This window comes from Vitis riparia, chromosome 9 (genome assembly GCF_004353265.1).
Source record: "Vitis riparia cultivar Riparia Gloire de Montpellier isolate 1030 chromosome 9, EGFV_Vit.rip_1.0, whole genome shotgun sequence".
NCBI lineage: Eukaryota > Viridiplantae > Streptophyta > Magnoliopsida > Vitales > Vitaceae > Vitis > Vitis riparia.
Genome location: NC_048439.1, coordinates 20,782,872 through 20,804,522, shown reverse-complemented (window position 1 = coordinate 20,804,522; position 21,651 = coordinate 20,782,872). Strand labels below are relative to the sequence as shown.

The 21,651-nt window shown below is 28.0% G+C and overlaps 1 pseudogene; it reads right to left on the bottom strand.

The window, feature by feature from the left end:
• Positions 1–7,295: 7,295 nt before the first annotated feature.
• LOC117922120 lies at positions 7,296–11,911 on the bottom strand (annotated as a pseudogene).
• Between the last annotated feature and the right edge of the window lie 9,740 nt (positions 11,912–21,651).

The window sequence follows — 21,651 nt, the reverse complement described above, 5'->3', positions numbered from 1 at the left end:
TAATATAGTTTGTATTTTTTTTCATAACATGTCAATTTTGTATGAAGTGTAAACCACGTTGTTTGATCATAACCAATGATAAAGGAACTTTATTCTATATGCAGTATTGACCACGTTATCAAGTCAAAAAGCTAATACATGTCTAAGTAAAACATCCTCTAAATTTATTTTTTTTTTTAAAAGTTTGCATCTTTTTCATGACCCATCAATTTTGTTTGAATTGTAGACCACATTGTTTGATCAAGACCGATGATAAATGAACTTTATTTTCTATCTAATGTTGACCACAATAGATAATAAATAACTATTTAAAATCAAATTAATATAGTTTGTATTTTTTTCATGACACATCAATTTTGTATGAAGTATAAACCACATTGTTTGATCATGACCAATGATAAATGAACTTTATTTTCTATCTATTGTTGACCACAATAGATAATAAATAACTATTTAAAATCAAATTAAGATAGTTTGTATCTTTTTCATGACACGTCAATTTTGTATGAAGTGTAAACCACGTTGTTTGATTATAACTAATGATAAAGGAACTTTATTCTATAAGGATTATTGACCATGTTATCAAGTCAAAAAGTTAATTCATGTTCAAGTAAAACATCCTTTAAATTTATTTTTATTTTTTAAAATTTTGCATCTTTTTCATGACCCATCAATTTTGTTTGAATTGTAGACCACGTTGTTTGATCATGACTAATGATAAATGAACTTTATTTTCTATCTAGTGTTGACCACAATAGATAATAAATAACTATTTAAAATCAAATTAAGATAGTTTATATTTTTTTCAAGGACACATCAATTTTGTATGAAGTATAAACCACATTGTTTGATCATGACCAATGATAAATGAACTTAGAAAATCTATTGTTGACCACAATAAATAATAAATAACTATTTAAAATCAAATTAAGATAGTTTGTATCTTTTTCATGACACATCAATTTTGTATGAAGTGTAAACCACGTTATTTGATTATAACCAATGATAAAGGAACTTTATTCTATAAGGATTATTGACCATGTTATCAAGTCAAAAAGTTAATCCATGTTCAAGTAAAACATCCTCTAAATTTATTTTTATTTTTTAAAAGTTTGCATCTTTTTCATGACTCATCAATTTTGTTTGAATTGTAGACCACGTTATTTGATCATGACCAATGATAAATGAACTTTATTTTCTATCTAGTGTTGACCATAATAGATAATAAATAACTATTTAAAATCAAATTAAGATAGTCTGTATTTTTTTCATGGCACATCAATTTTGTATGAAGTGTAAACCACATTGTTTGATCATGACTAATGATAAATGAACTTTATTTTCTATCTAGTGTTGACCACAATAGATAATACATAACTATTTAAAATCAAATTAAGATAATCTATATTTTTTTCATGGCACATCAATTTTGTATGAAGTGTAAACCACATTGTTTGATCATGACCAATGATAAATAAACTTTATTTTCTATCTAGTGTTGACCACAATAGATAATGAATAACTATTTAAAATCAAATTAAGATAGTTTGTATCTTTTTCACGACACATCAATTTTGCATGAAGTGTAAACCATGTTGTTTGATTATAACCAATGATAAAGGAACTTTATTCTATAAGCAGTATTGACCATGTTATCAAGTCAAAAAGGCTAATCCATATTCAAGTAAAACATCCTCTAAATTTATTTTTATTTTTAAAAAGTTTGCATCTTTTTCATGACACATGAATTTTGTATGAAGTATAAACCACATTGTTTGATCATGACCAATGATAAATGAACTTAGAAAATATATTGTTGACCACAATAGATAATAAATAACTATTTAAAATCAAATTAAGATAGTTTGTATCTTTTTCATGACACATCAATTTTGTATGAAGTGTAAACCACATTGTTTGATTATAACCAATGATAAAGGAACTTTATTCTATAAGGATTATTAACCATGTTATCAAGTCAAAAAGTTAATCTATGTTCAAGTAAACAATCCTCTAAATTTATTTTTATTTTTTAAAAGTTTGCATCTTTTTCATGACCCATCAATTTTGTTTGAATTGTAGATCACGTTGTGTGATCATGACCAATGATAAATGAACTTTAATTTCTATCTAGTGTTGACCACAATAGATAATAAATAACTATTTAAAATCAAATTAAGATAGTCTGTATTTTTTTCATGCCACATCAATTTTGTATGAAATGTAAACCACATTGTTTGATCATGACTAATGATAAATGAACTTTATTTTCTATCTAGTGTTGACCACAATAGATAATAAATAACTATTTAAAATCAAATTAACATAGTTTGTATTTTTTTCAAGGACACATCAATTTTGTATGAAGTATAAACCACATTGTTTGATCATGACCAATGATAAATGAACTTAGAAAATCTATTAATTGTTGACCACAATAGATAATAAATAACTATTTAAAATCAAATTAAGATAGTTTGTATCTTTTTCATGACACATCAATTTTGTATGAAGTGTAAACCACGTTGTTTGATTATAACCAATGATAAAGGAACTTTATTCTATAAGGATTATTGACCATGTTATCAAGTCAAAAAGTTAATCCATGTTCAAGTAAAACATCCTCTAAATTTATTTTTATTTTTTAAAAGTTTGCATCTTTTTCATGACCCATCAATTTTGTTTGAATTGTAGACCACGTTATTTGATCATGACCAATGATAAATGAACTTTATTTTCTATCTAGTGTTGACCACAATAGATAATAAATAACTATTTAAAATCAAATTAAGATAGTCTGTATTTTTTTCATGCCACATCAATTTTGTATGAACTGTGAACCACATTGTTTGATCATGACTAATGATAAATGAACTTTATTTTCTATCTAGTTTTGACCACAATAGATAATAAATAACTATTTAAAATCAAATTAACATAGTTTGTATTTTTTTCAAGGACATATCAATTTTGTATGAAGTATAAACCACATTGTTTGATCATGACCAATGATAAATGAACTTAGAAAATCTATTGTTGACCACAATAAATAATAAATAACTATTTAAAATCAAATTAAGATAGTTTGTATCTTTTTCATGACACATCAATTTTGTATGAAGTGTAAACCACATTGTTTGATTATAACCAATGATAAGGAACTTTATTCTATAAGGATTATTGACCATGTTATCAAGTCAAAAAGTTAATTCATGTTCAAGTAAAACACCCTTTAAATTTATTTTTATTTTTTAAAAGTTTGCATCTTTTTCATGACCCATCAATTTTGTTTGAATTGTAGACCACGTTGTTTGATCATGACTAATGATAAATGAACTTTATTTTTTATCTAGTGTTGACCACAATAGATAATAAATAACTATTTAAAATCAAATTAAGATAGTCTGTATTTTTTTCATGCCACATCAATTTTGTATGAACTGTAAACCACATTGTTTGATCATGACTAATGATAAATGAACTTTATTTTCTATCTAGTTTTTACCACAATAGATAATAAATAACTATTTAAAATCAAATTAAGATAGTTTATATTTTTTTCAAGGACACATCAATTTTGTATGAAGTATAAACCACATTGTTTGATCATGACCAATGATAAATGAACTTAGAAAATCTATTGTTGACCACAATAAATAATAAATAACTATTTAAAATCAAATTAAGATAGTTTGTATCTTTTTCATGACACATCAATTTTGTATGAAGTGTAAACCACGTTATTTGATTATAACCAATGATAAAGGAACTTTATTCTATAAGGATTATTGACCATGTTATCAAGTCAAAAAGTTAATCCATGTTCAAGTAAAACATCCTCTAAATTTATTTTTATTTTTTAAAAGTTTGCATCTTTTTCATGACCCATCAATTTTGTTTGAATTGTAGACCACATTGTTTGATCAAGACCGATGATAAATGAACTTTATTTTCTATCTAGTGTTGACCACAATAGATAATAAATAACTATTTAAAATCAAATTAATATAGTTTGTATTTTTTTCATTACCCATCAATTTTGTTTGAATTGTAGACCACGTTATTTGATCATGACCAATGATAAATGAACTTTATTTTCTATTTAGTGTTGACCATAATAGATAATAAATAACTATTTAAAATCAAATTAAGATAGTCTGTATTTTTTTCATGGCACATCAATTTTGTATGAAGTGTAAACCACATTGTTTGATCATGACTAATGATAAATGAACTTTATTTTCTATCTAGTGTTGACCACAATAGATAATAAATAACTATTTAAAATCAAATTAAGATAATCTATATTTTTTTTATGGCACATCAATTTTGTATGAAGTGTAAACCACATTGTTTGATCATGACCAATGATAAATAAACTTTATTTTCTATCTAGTGTTGACCACAATAGATAATGAATAACTATTTAAAATCAAATTAAGATAGTTTGTATCTTTTTCACGACACATCAATTTTGCATGAAGTGTAAACCATGTTGTTTGATTATAACCAATGATAAAGGAACTTTATTCTATAAGCAGTATTGACCATGTTATCAAGTCAAAAAGGCTAATCCATATTCAAGTAAAACATCCTCTAAATTTATTTTTATTTTTAAAAAGTTTGCATCTTTTTCATGACACATGAATTTTGTATGAAGTATAAACCACATTGTTTGATCATGACCAATGATAAATGAACTTAGAAAATATATTGTTGACCACAATAGATAATAAATAACTATTTAAAATCAAATTAAGATAGTTTGTATCTTTTTCATGACACATCAATTTTGTATGAAGTGTAAACCACATTGTTTGATTATAACCAATGATAAAGGAACTTTATTCTATAAGGATTATTAACCATGTTATCAAGTCAAAAAGTTAATCTATGTTCAAGTAAAAAATCTTCTAAATTTATTTTTATTTTTTAAAAGTTTGCATCTTTTTCATGACCCATCAATTTTGTTTGAATTGTAGATCACGTTGTGTGATCATGACCAATGATAAATGAACTTTAATTTCTATCTAGTGTTGACCACAATAGATAATAAATAACTATTTAAAATCAAATTAAGATAGTCTGTATTTTTTTCATGCCACATCAATTTTGTATGAAATGTAAACCACATTGTTTGATCATGACCAATTTATTTTTTATCTAGTGTTGACCACAATAGATAATAAATAACTATTTAAAATCAAATTAAGATAGTCTGTATTTTTTTCATGGCACATCAATTTTGTATGAAGTGTAAACCACATTGTTTGATCATGACCAATGATAAATGAACTTTATTTTCTATCTAGTGTTGACCACAATAGATAATAAATAACTATTTAAAATCAAATTAATATAGTCTGTATTTTTTTCATGACACATCAATTTTGTATGAAGTGTAAACCACGTTATTTGATCATGACCAATGATAAATGAATTTTATTTTCTATCTAGTGTTGACCACAATAGATAATAAATAACTATTTAAAATCAAATTAAGATAGTTTGTATCTTTTTCATGACACATCAATTTTGTATTAAGTGTAAACCATATTGTTTGATCATAACCAATGCTAAAGGAACTTTATTCTATATGCAGTATTAACCACGTTATCAAGTCAAAAAGCTAATCTGTGCTTAAGTAAAACATCCTCTAAAATAAAAATAAAATAAAATAAAAGTCTTATCTTTTTCACGACCCATCAATTTTGTATGAATTGTTAATCACGTTGTTTTATCATGACCTGTGATAAAGGAAGTTTATTCTCTATGCAATGTTGACCACGTTATCAAGTTAAAAAGATATACCGTGTTCAAGTAAAACATCCTCTAAAATTTTAAAAATAATAATAAAATAAAAGACCTTGACTACGTCATTTTTCTTATTAAGATCATTCTACATCTTAAAAATAAGGAAATAATCAATTGGTCAAGAAATGAATTTATTGTTACCTTTACCCAAATGTTTTACACTACATTGTAACTTTTTTTAAAAATAATATTAAAAGAAAATTGTCAAATAACACCATAATAAAGGGAATATCAATCTTAGTTCAGGACTATTTTTGTTTAAGTAGAATTAAAATAAAAATAGTGAAATATATCAATAATAAAGGAAAATTACTTCCATATAGAAGAAGATATAGCATCCTTTGGTTAATCATTATATCAAGACAATTTTGCACATAATCTACTATTATTCTTTTCTTTTTCATCTATGCTCTAAACATGTCTTAACATTTATTTAAAATCTCAATCGAAATTAATGCAAAAATATCATTCAATTTCAAAGCTCAGATTCTAAATAAAAATTAGATTTTTTAATTGGTATATTCATATATATGAAAATAAGACTCAATTTAAAGAATTAAAACTAAATTTAAAGAAATAAAAATAATAAAACATTTAAAATCTTTTAAGATTTGAGGCAGAAAAAATATTGGCCCGATAACCATCATCTCCTCTTTTGCCATATAGAGTATTATTACTTAGCCAATTTAGGCACTAAAGTTTTTTTTTTTTTTCATTTTTAAAGAGATACACACATATATTATAAATATTATAAAAGATCATATAATTGTATATGTGATACTTGAACACGGTTTAGACATAACATTATTTCAAAAAAAAAAAAAAAAATTAAAGCCTATTGTATTGTTTGTTTTTTAACATAATGTCGAGATTTTATATGATTTTCTTTTAACTTTTTTTTTCACTTATTATTCATCTAATAAAATGAATAAATAAAAAAATTAAAATATTTGGCTTTCTAATACATACTAAAAATAACTATTAAAACCATCCAAACACCATCTCAGCATGGCCTCACCCTATTAATATTTACAAATTTACAAAAATAAAATAAAATAAATCAACTTAATATTATTATATTGTATTTAGAATGAAATTAAGTTCTATTTAAATTTAAGTAGAAAAAACAAACACCATCTAAATTAAAACAAACTTTTTATCATGTCAATCTAATACTAAACATAGTGTTTTTAGGCATCCAAACATATCATATGAAAATGAATACAAGTGTACATATAGAGGGGTTTTCCAACAAGTTTGCTCCAAAAACCATAATAAAAAGGTTGATTTGACACTTACAAGTAACCTTACTAAAAAGAAAAGGTATAAAAACTCAAGTGAAGCACCATATATTGTAAGGGTAATTTTATAATTTATCCTACACACAAACATGCAAATATATATATATATATATTTGATTGTTAAAGATAGATTTCATTCCAAGAGGGTCATATGGAAAATGTTGTTAAGTGGCATACATAAATTTAAATGGCATATGGAAAATCACTCATTGATCATTTCCATGGATGCTAATAAAATTCCAAGAGGTAATGAAGTTATCTACCATCAAAGTCTAAAAACAAATATTAAATTCAATTTCTCAACACTTTGTTCATGTTTATGACCCAAAAAAGAATTCTCCAACTTTATCTTTGCATTAAGAAGCAATAGATATCAAACTTCCAATAAGAAAAGGCCAAAAGTACCACAAGCTGTCTAGTTCATTCCTCTGATGAGCTCATTGATGTAATTTTCACGGTTTCCAGCATCTCCTCCTTCAACATAGTGATTCCTCTTCTTCTTCAAACCACCAAATGATGCCTTCAAGTTAAATGGCCATAGGAAGTTGTTGGCCTCCTTAAAATGAGGTCCAACAGTCATGATCTCATGAATAAGATCTTCCATGCAAATAATCCCAAACTTCCCCAAAGCCTATCATCACAAGAGCAGGTTAGCAACAAGATATAGCTAACAATCACTCATAAAAAACCAAGATACAGAAGGACATAAAAACCTGTTCCACAATGGAGTTGTCTGTCAAGGCAGTTCTCTGCTTGTTCAACTTTCCAATAGGGGTACCTAAAATATTTGCAATATAAATACATTAGAAATGAATAATACACAAGTTCAGACTTTTTATAGGATTTTAAGAAAAACAAAAGAGTGAGATACTTACCCATAAGTCACATAAGGCTCAACCCTGTGCAACATGTTCATTGTTGCTTTGTTCACTTAAAGAAACACCCCATTGAATATCTGTATTCAAAGAAGCGAATGAGAAGATCTTATGTCATCAAAGAACACTCCATTTTTCTAATGGGATAGCTTGCTTAGATTAGTAGCTCATGATAAGAGACATTATATCCTTGTTGATGATGCATAACTAATTCATTTGACATAAAACTAATAATGTTCAATCACTAAGGAAGCAGTTTGTTAGATGAACTAATGATTCACCATCCAAAATCGCATCAAGAATACAAGTAAGGGATATTTGATCCTTGATACATTCAGCTTCTTGAGTACTATAGCCAGGCATTGATTTTCAACGTTTCAATCTAGATGATTTGCTCTCACTAGACAATTAATTTTGGTTAATGAAAATTGTAGTTTGTCTTCGCCATTTGAGTGTCAAGAGTGTTTTATGGACATGATATGAATGCTAATGGGCCACAGTTCCATAACCTATCTCAGAAGCAATATGGTACAGTATCACGCATAGTACCTGGGCATAGCAAGCTGGCAAATACTGCCACTACTGTCACAATCTACTATCAAAAGCATAGAAAAAATACAGATAATACCAATTTCCATCTGCCCAAAGTTTTCATCACAGCCGCAGTGCTAAGGTATAAGCATCAGATTCTGAGGTGAAACAAATATACATATATATATATGATATGATACAGTAAAAAAACAATTCAGATTAACAATGCAACAACTGGCAATACTACTCCTAAAAAGGGCACCCTGGTGTTCAACCCCAATTCCCTACCCCACTATATCCTTTGAAGAGGAATATCTATATAAGAGATGAGAAGAAACTTAACACTGTCAAGCACAAAGCATGGTATTAGATTTATAACTGCCATTTATTTCTCATTTCCAGATGCAATGGTTTGACATCTAACCTGTCTCAAATGCAAGAGCTGCAAAATCTTTCTGTCTTCGGGTGCATAGCATTGATACTGAAAGTTCCACAGTGAACAGGAATGAGAACCAGAATATTAATATGAAAGTAAAGGTATCAATGCAAATAACTATAGTCCAAGTGCATACCCACGGATACAAATAATAGATATTAGTTTAACCTCTGGATCAACTTAAAACCCACCCTTCAGCTTAGCCTCATGCTTCAATTGAATCAGCTCCTTTTGCTGCATGAAAAATGTGTCATATATTAGTTAAAACTACCCACATCTTCATGAGTAAAACAGAAAAACAAATACATGAGACAAAACTATGAGAGTACCTGCTCCTCATACTCCTTTGCATACTGCTTAGCTCTACTGTAAATCAGTTTCCGATTCTCAGCATTCTTCTTCTTTTTCGCCTCAACCTCTTGCTTCTTGCCAATGTCCATTCCTTGCTCCTCTTCTGTTTCTTCAGCACAGACTCTGGAATCACTGGTCCTCCCTTAGCTTCCTCTTCACCCATCTCTGTACCAAGCCAAAAACCAATCAAATGACAAATTCTATATCCATCACAAACCTTTTATAATTAATAAGCACTACAAAGACAACAAAAGCTCAAAAGAGATATGAATACATCAAAAAGAGAAGGACCAATGTTTTAAATGGCTAAAGGTGATCTTGAGGCATTTTGTCTAAACAAGGTGAGACTTAAGCCTCATGACGAATGAGGTGTAAGCCTCAACTTAAACAAATAAATAATAAAAATTATAAAAAAAAAAAATTAAAATATATACTCATAAAGTCACAAGAAAGTTAAATAATAAAAAACACAAATTTCATAATGATTTTTTTATAGGTAAACAAATTTTATAATGATAAAACTAATTATTTTTCATCGTTAATAGTTCTAATTTATTTTTTTTTTTCTCATAAAATTTAGCTTTCTCTCATGATTTTATCAAAAATAATTTTCAACATTACTATTACTAGCACTAATAGGACCCTCCAAGGAACATTATTATATTCAATTGCTATATTATCCTCCCCATTAGTATTAATATCCACTCATCTTTCTTCTTCTTTATCCACCAATTCTAGTGGTATCTGTTCGATCTATCAATAATTAGATTAGATTATATATGAGATCAGCCATTAAAAAATAGTCATCAATTCCCTTATTCTTCTCAATCACTCTTTTTCCTTTCAATTTAAAAGATGGGTTAATTTCACTCACCTCCCTTGAGATTTTAGCTAAATACAGTTAGTCCCCACTAGTTTGAAAATTTGTCAAATACCTCCCTTATTTTGAATTAGAGGGGAGGTGAGTGAAAAAAACAAATGATAAAGGGAAGGGAGGTATTTGATGAAATTTCAAACCAATAAGGACTAGGTGTATTTAGCCAAAACCTCAAGACAGGTCAATGAAATTAAACCTTTAAAAGATTAATTAGAAATCATCTAAGCCCTTATTTTGTAAAAGGCTTAACCAAGTAGGGACCCGATACAAAACTCATAAAATCTCTATCAAAAGTTCACAAAAGCATAGATGATAGACCCATTAAAACTCATTGAAAATTGACTTAAGCCTCTTATAAAGTATATAACAAAAGCTCATAAAAGCTGAAGACCCTTTGGATATTGAAGGCTTAGATAGGGTGAGGCCTAAGCCTCAATTACCCTATTTAAGGCTATAGCCCCGAGGCTAATTTGTAGAGCCTTGATTTGAGGCTAGCCTCAAGGCGTAAGCCTCAACAGCCTTTTAAAACATTGAGTAGGACACAAATTGGCCACTGCAAATATGTACAAAAATTTTGAAAATTAATAATAAACTAGATTTTTTTGAGATCAAAGAAAGTTAAAAACCAAACTATTCTAATTCGATTTTCTCTCTTTTTCAGTTCATTCTTTTTTCAATACCAGAACATATTGAAATATAATATTTAGGGCTCCTTTTTCTTTCCCCCACTTTCTCAACAACCAAAGGAACTATACCAATTAAAGATTATCAAAAGAAGTAATTTAGTCTGAAACCCTAGATTTCCCTATAACCAGCATTTACTTAGAAAAAGAAAACGGGAATCCTTAAAAAGCCATTTTCGGCTTAACTTGATATAAACATCTGGTTTAACTTAGGAGAGCTCACATTTTCTGGAAAAACAGAAAATTGAATATTCAAACTTTTGTCAGGCACCAAATATACATGAAGAAATCACTGACTGGAAAGCAAAACAAAGTAACGCATTACCCTAGACTCATCAGAAGAAAAATCAAAGTCGATATTTCAGTGAGATGTAGAATGTGTAAAAATCAGATGGACAACATTAATAAGCAATTTTTTGCAGATATACGCAAAGTCTAAACTACAAGCCCATGTTTGGCTGCCAAGAAAGTACAGGATAATAAATGAAGTGAGATTGAAATTTCTCAGTCACATTTGTATTCTTCTGGAAACAAACCAGAACATAAAACAATACAAGATCCAAGGTTTTGTCCCTTTTATCAGGGGAAACAAATGAACAATCACTTATAGGTAAACTCCAACTACAAAACCATGTTAGGATGCCAGGAAAGTCGAGAGAAAGAAAAAAAAGAAAAAGAAAAAGAAAAAAAGAAAAAAAAAAAACAAAAGGAAACTGAGATACCTGAAATCTCTCGGTTTAAATGAACATTTTCATTCGTTTAGGAACCAAACCAGAACAGCATAAAACATAACAAGATCAAAAGTCTTTCAACTGCTGTTCTATTTTCTCGGGAATCAAACAAGAAACAATCACTTCCACTAACTTCAGTCGAGTAGGAACCAAAACAAACCCACAAAAACCGTAATAAGATCCAAAATTATGCATTTCCTTCCATATTTTCTAAGGAACCAAACGGAAAATAACTTCTACTCACCCAGAGTGGCCGCTGTGATCAGTGGAGAAGATAGGAGTCTTGAGAATCAGAAGCAGTCTGAAAAGGAGAGTGAAAAACTAGGGTTTTGTAGGGTTTGTTTGTGGCTTTGTATTCAGTCATCCAACGGCTCACATTTCTTTTCAGGGAGAGATTAGATCCTGGCCGCAGGATCTAGGGGTTGGATATACAAATGTGTTCGTCGGGGATCAAATGGGCCGGGTCCCGTATCCGAGTCCGGATCCATTTTCTTGTGTATGGATCTGGGTATTGTTCGGCCCAAATCTCAAACCTGCTCAACTTAATCAATTTGAATAATCAACTCATATCAGTTTAGTCCAACTTAATCAATTTCACTTTACTTGAGATTATAACATGATCAGATTAATGTAAGAGTCTAGCATCCATAACCAATCAATCCCTCAGTAAAAGAACTCTCAAACAATTCCGTTGTCTTGCAAAATTTTAAAAAAAGAGTTGTTAACTCACATTTGAAAAGCAATTTTTTTTAGTTAGTGTTCGTGACAATGCTTTTATTTGAAATATTTTTTATTTTTTAAGAATGCGTTTGGTAGTAATTATCGAATCACTACAAAACGCATTCTAAGTGGTTTTAAGGAAATTATATTTTAAGTATTTTTCCAATACATATTATAAGTTCCTAAAATTTATCAAATACTTGATTTTATTTTATTTTTTAAAAATACCTTTTAAACTAAAAGTATTTTTTTAGAGTGCATTTGACAATATTTATCTTCAAACTATTTTAAATAAAAGTGTTTTTTTCTAAAAGTTTAGTTATCAAGTATTTCTTTAAGAAACACTATAATGATTTTCAATGGTATAAAAGTGTTTTTTAAATTTTATTATAAAATCTAATTTTTTTTTTCAAAAACACTTTCTAAACTAAAAGTACTTTTTAAAAATGTTTCCAACAAACTCTTAAAAATATGGTATGACGGACTCTTATTTCCTATAAGTTATAATCCATCTATACTATTTATTAAACTACTAGATGTTTTACATCTTTTGTTTCTCAAAAATACCCTTATCAATTTCTCTTTTTTGCAAAAATACTCCTCAATCCATCATTTATGTTTTGTGTTTGTAACATATCCTATACTTAAAGCAAGCCCAAGTCTTAAATATAAAAAATATATAAATCAACTTACTAGTTTATTCCAAGCATATAATTAAATTGGTTAGAAATTTATGGATTTTAAAATTATTTAATCTTTATATAATTTATTGATTTTAAATCTATTTTTACTTTTTCTTTAATTTTTCTTGTCTTCTAGTTTTCCTTTTTTTCTTTTTTTTTTCCCTCACATATTTTCTCAAAATTTTTGGGAACCAAACATTAACTTAGGGATTTTGAAACAAAAGAAGCTTTAGACTTCATGAAAACATAATTATTTTAAAAGGAGAATTTATAAATACAAGTGGTAGCAATTTTACTAATTAAAAATATCATAAAATAAAATTATCAAAAAATTCCAAATAATTTTTGAAAAGAATTAAAATTCATCATTTTTATTAATAAAGTATGAGAATAAATAAACTTCAAAAATTAAAAATAGAAAATATTAGTTTCTACTCAAAAATCCATCATTATATGGATATCAAATATAAAAATAAAATAAATAGAAAAAAAATGAAAATATTAGAATGTCTTTTTATATTTTTTATGAGTTTTAATCAATTTTAATTTCATTGATATTTTTTATTTAAATTTTTAATATTTTCATAAAATCTAATAATCGATATTTTCATAATTTATTAAATTTTAATTTATACACTTTTCTTAGTAAAAAATAAAATAATATAAACAAAGATTAATCTGCACCCAAACCCAGGCCCAAGCCCCCGGCCCCGTGTTGATGGTCAGGGTCACCCATCCCATTGTCACCCAAAGTCCAAGCCTCCCATTTTAAAGCACTGGGTAAAGAAGGTGCACTAAAATATTTCAAGTAAATTCCAAGGACCTTTCCGTAAATTCGAAAAACTCTTTCTGAGAAAATAATTATACAAATATAAAGAATGGTTAAAAATAAAATTTTAAAGATAAAAGTTATTTTTAAAAAATATTTAAAATCATAAAAAAAAATTAAAAATATTCCAAATTTTCAAACAAACTTTTATTCTAAAAAATAAATTAAACATTTCAAAAAAATCCTAAACAAACCTAAAACACCTAAATTTGATTTTATAAACATGTTTCAATGACAAATTATAATTTGTTTTTTAAATTTAATTTTAAAAAACTATTTTCTCTTTTCAAGCATAATCATCAAATAGACTATATAACTCTATTTTCAATCCATGCAAAATGCTAAAAATAGGGTTTAAAAATTAAATATAATTTTTAAAATTGTTCTAATACAACTCTTAACCATGAGTCAAATATTTACCCACTTGAATTTTGAAGAAACATATAGATTATTATATTTTTTTCAAATGTTATACCGTGAAAGCATTTATATTTAATTAAAATTTTAAAAAATATGAAATTTATTTGTTAAATTATTTTAAAATATAGTTTTACCAACATAAATCCAATGACACGTTGGCAACAAACTTATCTATTTTTAAATGTAAAAATTACACTCTTTCCAAACCACTGAGTGCAACTTAGAAAATTTCCTTCTTGAACTTGGGAAAGCTGCTTAAAAGTTCTCATTGGGCCTAACTAAATTATTGGACAGGACCAAGAACCAGCCCATCCCAAGTAGGTTGATAATGAGCCAGGACATTTGAGTCTAGAGATCATGTATTATACATGAGCCCATCCATACTTGTTTTTTCCCATTCCTCCTCTATCATCACTATTATAAACACAAAAAATTGACAGGTCATTCAAAATAAATGGTAAAACTTAGATAGTTAGATAAGGGTATAAATAAATGAGATTGATATACAAAGTATAATACCTAAAATATATATGTGACATTTTTTGTTATACCACTTTGGATATTATTGATTCAGTATTATAACGGCCCCAAAAAACTTTCTTAAATGAATTTTATAATGTAGATAAAATAATTATTAATTTTATGATTTAAATTTGTTAATTATGATTACAATTTGTTTTATTGATGTTTGAGATTCATGAATATTATGTATAAATTTTGAAAATATGGATTGTATAAATTTATTTTGATGGGAAGTCTCCATAATTATTATGAGTCATGTTTGACTTTCTACCATTATTTATTTTCTACCATTTTGTATATCTTTAGAAAACATCATTTAAAATTATGGGAAGATTCGAGCTTGAAGCCTCTTTTCATATCATAAAGAAATTTCCTTTAAATATTTTAAGTGTAAAGATTTTAGACTTCAGAAAGCTATTCTCAGTTTTTAAAAAGTTTCATGCATTAAATAATTGCAATTCTAAAAAACATTTAAAAAATCAATGGAAATTATGGATGAACCAAGTTTTACAAAAAATAAGAATGAGAATGAGAAATGAAATGGAATTTTCTTTTTTCATTTTCATTGTCATTGTTCCAAACAGGCCCTCAAATAATCCATAAGATGTCTCCATCTTATATAATTCAATACTTAATCCATTGCAAGAACTAGAAAAATAGATAACGCCTTAAAATAATTTTGACAATGATTTCAGAAAGCATTTTTAACTTTTCTAATATTCGAAAGATAAAACTTCAACTATTAGAAAATATGGGAGCGTTTCGAAAATCACTACGCTCTTATATTAATCTAAACAAAAGATAACTACCACTTGAAAATGGTGTCAAATTGGTTCCACAAATTAAATCCAAATAGGTTACTAAAAAATTATTTAAAAAATTAATATTTAAATTGTCTTAATTGAATTTTTTTTTAATGTCATTTAAAAAAAAACTAATATTTACATTGTCTTTAATTACACTTTTTATTATTTTTAATATTGGCATTCATGATTGGATTTTATGATGTTGATTTTAACAATCAAGTTTAAATGTTACAAATATAATATTCTTCTTTTAAAAAGAAAAAAGAAACAAACTCTACAAGTTAATTTTTTTGTGACAAATCATTCCACTGGCAATTTTCTTTCTTTTTCCCATAATTTTCTTTCCCACGTAACATGTTCTATTTTTGTTTTATGTGGAAATTAAGAGAGAAAAACCAACTTTATTCCCACGTCTATTTCAAACTTATCAAATCAAGCATATTCTTTACATTACGTTCACACAACAAAATAATTTAAATGCTCCTGATAAAAAAGAAACTAAACTTCCTTCTAAGAAATTTACAATTAAAAATAACATTTTTTAATAAGAAGAATTTTGTTTCCAACGGGTAACCCAAATATAGTGATTATTCGATATTAGTATATTGATACATATTCAACACTTATATACACAATTATGAACTATATTTAACTATACATTAACATATCAACAAAGAAATATCAATTTTTCTAATAACCTAAAGAAGCTTACCATGTAATTCATTTTGAGCCAAATTTAGAACTTCTATCTTTTTCCAACTCTTCCTCAACAATTGAAAGATACTGCCCCTGAGATTCAAATTCCAAGATAGATCTAAGTATTGCAAATTGGGTAGCTCACCAAGACCAAGTGGAATTCTCCCATGTAATTTATTGTAACTTATATCAATGGATACAAGGTTGCTGACATTTAAAAGCCATTTAGGAAACTTGAAATTAAATTTGTTGACGTTGATGACTATAACAGCAAGTGAAGTAAAATTAACAAAGCTTGGAGATGGAATTGAGCCAAAGAGGCTACAACTATCTAGATGCAACTCAATTAAAATTGGAAGCTTGTTTAACACCTCAACCCATTAACTTCCTACCAATGAAAGGTTAACATATTATGCACCAAGATACTCAAGGAAACAAGACCAATCATCCATTCAATATTTTCAACAAATAAATCATTAGAATATCCAAAATTCATATAGATAGGATACTCAAAAGAAAATCGAGATATTGCAAGTTAGAAAGATTCCCTAAATTTGAAGGAATTACTCCACTGAACCCAACACTCGATAAGTTTAGATATATTAAATTCCTTAGAGACCCTAACATGGAGAAACACACCACAACATGGAGAATTGCAACTTGGACAAACTCAAGGTAATTTAGTCTCTGTTCCTCTTATTGAGCCTAAGAAGATGGCCATGCAAGCTATGGGATCATCCATAATCACCTTCTTCTTAGATGCATTCCATAACACAAGATTTCTCTCATCCAATAAGACAGAGAAACCGTATTCTTCCTTTAATTTGTATAACCCCATCTAATGGATCTATTTGGCCAAAATTCTGATACACAACTTCAACCATAATATAATGCCCAACTTTTTGGCCTCGCATTTGTTATGTCATCATGAGGTTGCATCAAGGACCAAAATTGCCTACAACTTCTGCGATTCATGTAGGATTCAGGGCCCCAGATTGTATGCAGCATTATCGGGGTATTGTATGTTCGTCTGCAATATTCTCTAGGAAATCAACAGTAACACTGAAAAAATTTCCAGAATCGTCAACAACAAATTGAATACCCTAAATATGGTTGCACTATTCTGTCACAGTCCCGATGGCAACTACCCAGGAGTTCAGACATGTCTTCAAGCTAAATGGTGGCTATGGGTATGCTGGGGTCATCTTGGGTAATGATGAGAGGTCGGATGAGAGAGGTTAGCCAGCCATGGCCCAATCACAAGCTGTTTTTGGTTGAATTATGCTTATGGTCTGAAGAGCATGCTATGGAGAGAAAGGAAAGTGAGGATCATGGAGGGAGTATGATAGGTTTGAAATTGAAGGTAGGGGGTGTGAGGAATCATTGTTGAATATGGTGATGGGGGACAAACCGATGGTTCAAGCTACTAGAGTTAGGGAACTGGCTTGGGCTCACATGCACAATGAACTGACTTTTTATCTCATGTACAGACCACTAGATAAGTAATTCACCAAGAATTTCACAATTCCACTTTCAATATATTCAAAAGTTGAAATGGATCCTTTTGGGTGAAAAGTAGTAACAATTCCAGCAGTCAATAGATCTTCATACTTTTTTTGTTCCAATATTGAACCATAATCTAGGATTGCCACTGGAGAACTCTTTCTCACTGACCATCCTGTTTTGATTTCAACGGACCCATCCGGTGATTGAGCCTCCTTCTCAACCAACCATGCATGTGTACAAGTTGTTAACAATCCTACGAAAACAACACCATTTGGCTTTACTATCTTTATTGGCTTCATCTGCATGTCTATACATTAGGAAATCCCAGGGCATCTACAATACTAATTTCCCTACTCTGGCTCACAACTAGCTCTATGTCATCATCAAGAGCATTGTTCTCCAAAAGCGCCAATTTATGATTCTCGGACTAATTTAATGCATGATTCTAAATAGTATGACCTAACTCATTATCATGATCATCAACATCATTACGGATTTCCTCTTATAGGACACAAAGACACAGGACTGACCCACTTCATTTCCAACACCTAAAGGGGTAATAATCAACTTATGCTAACTTCCTCCTTATGGTGCAGTCTGAAATAGTGAGCCCAAAGCCTAAGGAACCCAAGCCATATATTTACCATTCTCTGGTAACCCATGTTCAACCGGTGCCAATTCACTTTTCCCATGAAACAACAATCACATTAGAGTCATTGAGCCTGCTCTCTTCTTCCAAATTTGGGTCTCGAGCTTCAACTGCATTCAAAAGCCCCTCTCTAGCATAGTCAACTGGTGATGTACATACTGATATGCACCTGAAAACACACATAGGAATAGAAGAAGACAACCAAGAAAACAAAGTATGAAGGATGAAACCAGAATGAACTAGTGAAAGTCACGTTTCATGTTTTGATCCACAGGCTTGGATGTAGGTGAGTGAACCAGAATGCATCCCATGGAAATGAAAACAAAATCAAGACTTCCATGTGATGTACAGTGAAGCTAAAACAGAGTTGTGTTGCTCTCAAATCACCCCAAAGAAAATGAAGGAGATAGCAACAATAAACACATAAACCAAACAAGAATCATAAAACTAAACACCTAGTCAAGCAATCCACAGAAAATATCAAGAAAAGAGAAAGAGACTATATAACAATGAAGAAAAACAAAGGATCCATGGCAGTCATACCTGAGGATGTTCTTCATAAGCAATGTTGGCCCCTTTCTCTTCCTCCAACTCAAGCAAGACCAGTCGGTTCCCTTCTTCTCCCTCACTAGCTCTTCTCTGTAAAACTCTTTCTCTATTGGTTCTCTCACAACTTTCATTCTTTCCCTAAGACTTCTCTCAAAAATCTCGCTAAAACCAGCTCATCCCTCAACCTTGAATATCCTCCTCTAGTAAAAATTTATTTGTAGTCTTCTCCCAGTTCCACTGTACTTTGCCCCTTTTCTCATTTTCTCTATGTACTTTCTCACAGTCCCCGTTTCTCTGCTGGTTTTCTCTTCCTTCTCTTATCGTCCAAGCCTCTCTGCACCTCTACCCTCCCTCACAACTCTCTGCTTCCTTTTTCTCTTGCTCCCTGTATTTTTCTTGCCCCTGCTTAAGACACCCCCAAAAGGAGAGCATATCCCCTTTGATACGTGTCAAATAACTCTCCTCAACACCCAAAACAATAAGGTATGCATGGAATTAGAAAACAATGGAAAACATAAGGTATGCATTTTATAATCTTTTAACCCAAAAATACTAATTTATATGTTTTTATTATGCATTAATTCATTATATTATTTATTGAAATAATTATTATCCATTTATTTTATATTTATTTTTTATAATTTAATATTTTTTTAACTAGATAAAAATTTAAGTGAATTTTTAAAATTTATAACTATAATTTTTCAAATATTAGTATTCATTTTTAACAAAAAAGAATTTAAATGTTTATCTAAAATTTAATAATTCAAGAAACTTTGATAAAAGATAAAAATAAATGTATTTAACAAAAAATAGAGTATAATTTTGTATAAAAAAATGTATTAAAAAATTAATTTTAATTTTGTGCTTTCATAGAATCCCAAAAAAAAATTAATACACAAGAAACTCTTATTTATATTTATTTTAATTTTTTTTTAAATTACACATGGTAAACTAAAAGAATATTTAGTAAATTAAAAGTAGTATTAAATTATTAAAAAAAAATTTAAGTCCTAATTAATTTTAAAAATAGTATTAATTTATATTTAAATATTAAATATAATATCATCAAGTCCTAATTAATATAACCACTATATTATTTCAGGGCAATTGCTTTGCTTTTCAAAATTATTACCAATAATATTATAAGATTAAAGATTTATTATCCACAAGTGTAAATTATGAGAACATTGAAAAGTTATTTTAAATCCAAATATGGCATAGTAGGGTCATTAATATAATTGCTTCCAATTCATTTTCTTACACATACGTTATATCTGTCTTACAATTTAAGTAATCGTTTTTTACTTCAAAGGAAAATGATATTAAAAAATAATATAATCCAATCCACAGACTTGATTCCTTTAAGTCCCCACTAATAAGAAACATACACATGCAATAACCTTATTATAATAGATTAGTTTTTTTTTTTTTCTTATACAAATATCTAATAACTTAATTTACCTAGATTTAATAATTGACAATGATTAATCATTTAAAATAAAATCATAATAATCCATTTTTTCTTATTGGGTTGGGTATCATGTGGGTGGGCTTCGGTTGGGTGTGGGTGAGGGGAGGAAGATGGGAGGGTTGGCTTATGACATGTGCCACGAGAATAAATCAATTTATTAAAATATTAATATTTATATTTTTTAAATTTTACTAAAATATTATCATCTTTTAAAAAAATACAGAATTTATATTTTTTGTTATGTATGTGGTTTATTGCAATATTTATTTTCTATTTATTTCTTATAATTTAATATTCTTTTTTAAAGTACATAAATATTTGTGTGAAGTTGTAAAATATTATAATTCATAGCTAAAAATTAGAAAAATAAAATAAAATAAAATAAAATTTCAAAGGCCCCAAAGTTGCCAGAAAATGGTCCTCTTAGGGAGGCAAAAAAGGCTTCATAAAAATTATATATGTTAAAAAAGGGCGGCCCAAAATTGGCCCAGAAATTAGGCCCAGAGATGGGACCCATAAGAGACCCCAAAAGGCTAGCTGGTGGGGAATACAAAACTAAATAAATAAATAAAAAGGGCCAAACTAGCCCAGCCTAGGAAAAGAGTTGAATTATTTTTACTTTATTTGTAATAATAAAAGTATAATTTTTAATTTATTTTTATATATTTTATTAAAAACTATTTTTTTTTTAATTCAGTTATAATAATAAAGTTATTTTTTATATGTAATAACAAACGAATTAAATTAACTTTATATTATACAAATTAAATTTACAAAATCAAAATAAAAAATTATTTTTAAAAACAACTTATATAAATCAGTTTTTTGTTTTTTATTATTTGAAAAGTGTTTAAAAATAGTTTACAGAAATTTATTTATTTGTTGGAATATTTTTTATTCCATTCTCATTCCAAACATGATAATGAATGAGATGTTCATTCTCACTTCTTATTTTACATATCAAACATATAACGATGAATATATTTCAATAAATTTATAAATTTTATTTTATTAATATTTTAATAAATCTATAAATTTTAAAACTTAACAAATAAATACAATTTTATTGATTTATTAAAATATTAATATCTATTTTTATTATTTTTATTAAAAGATTACCATTTTCTTAACAAAAAAAAATACATAATTTATATTTTTATTATATATGAAAAGTTATCATTATGTTATTTATAGAAAC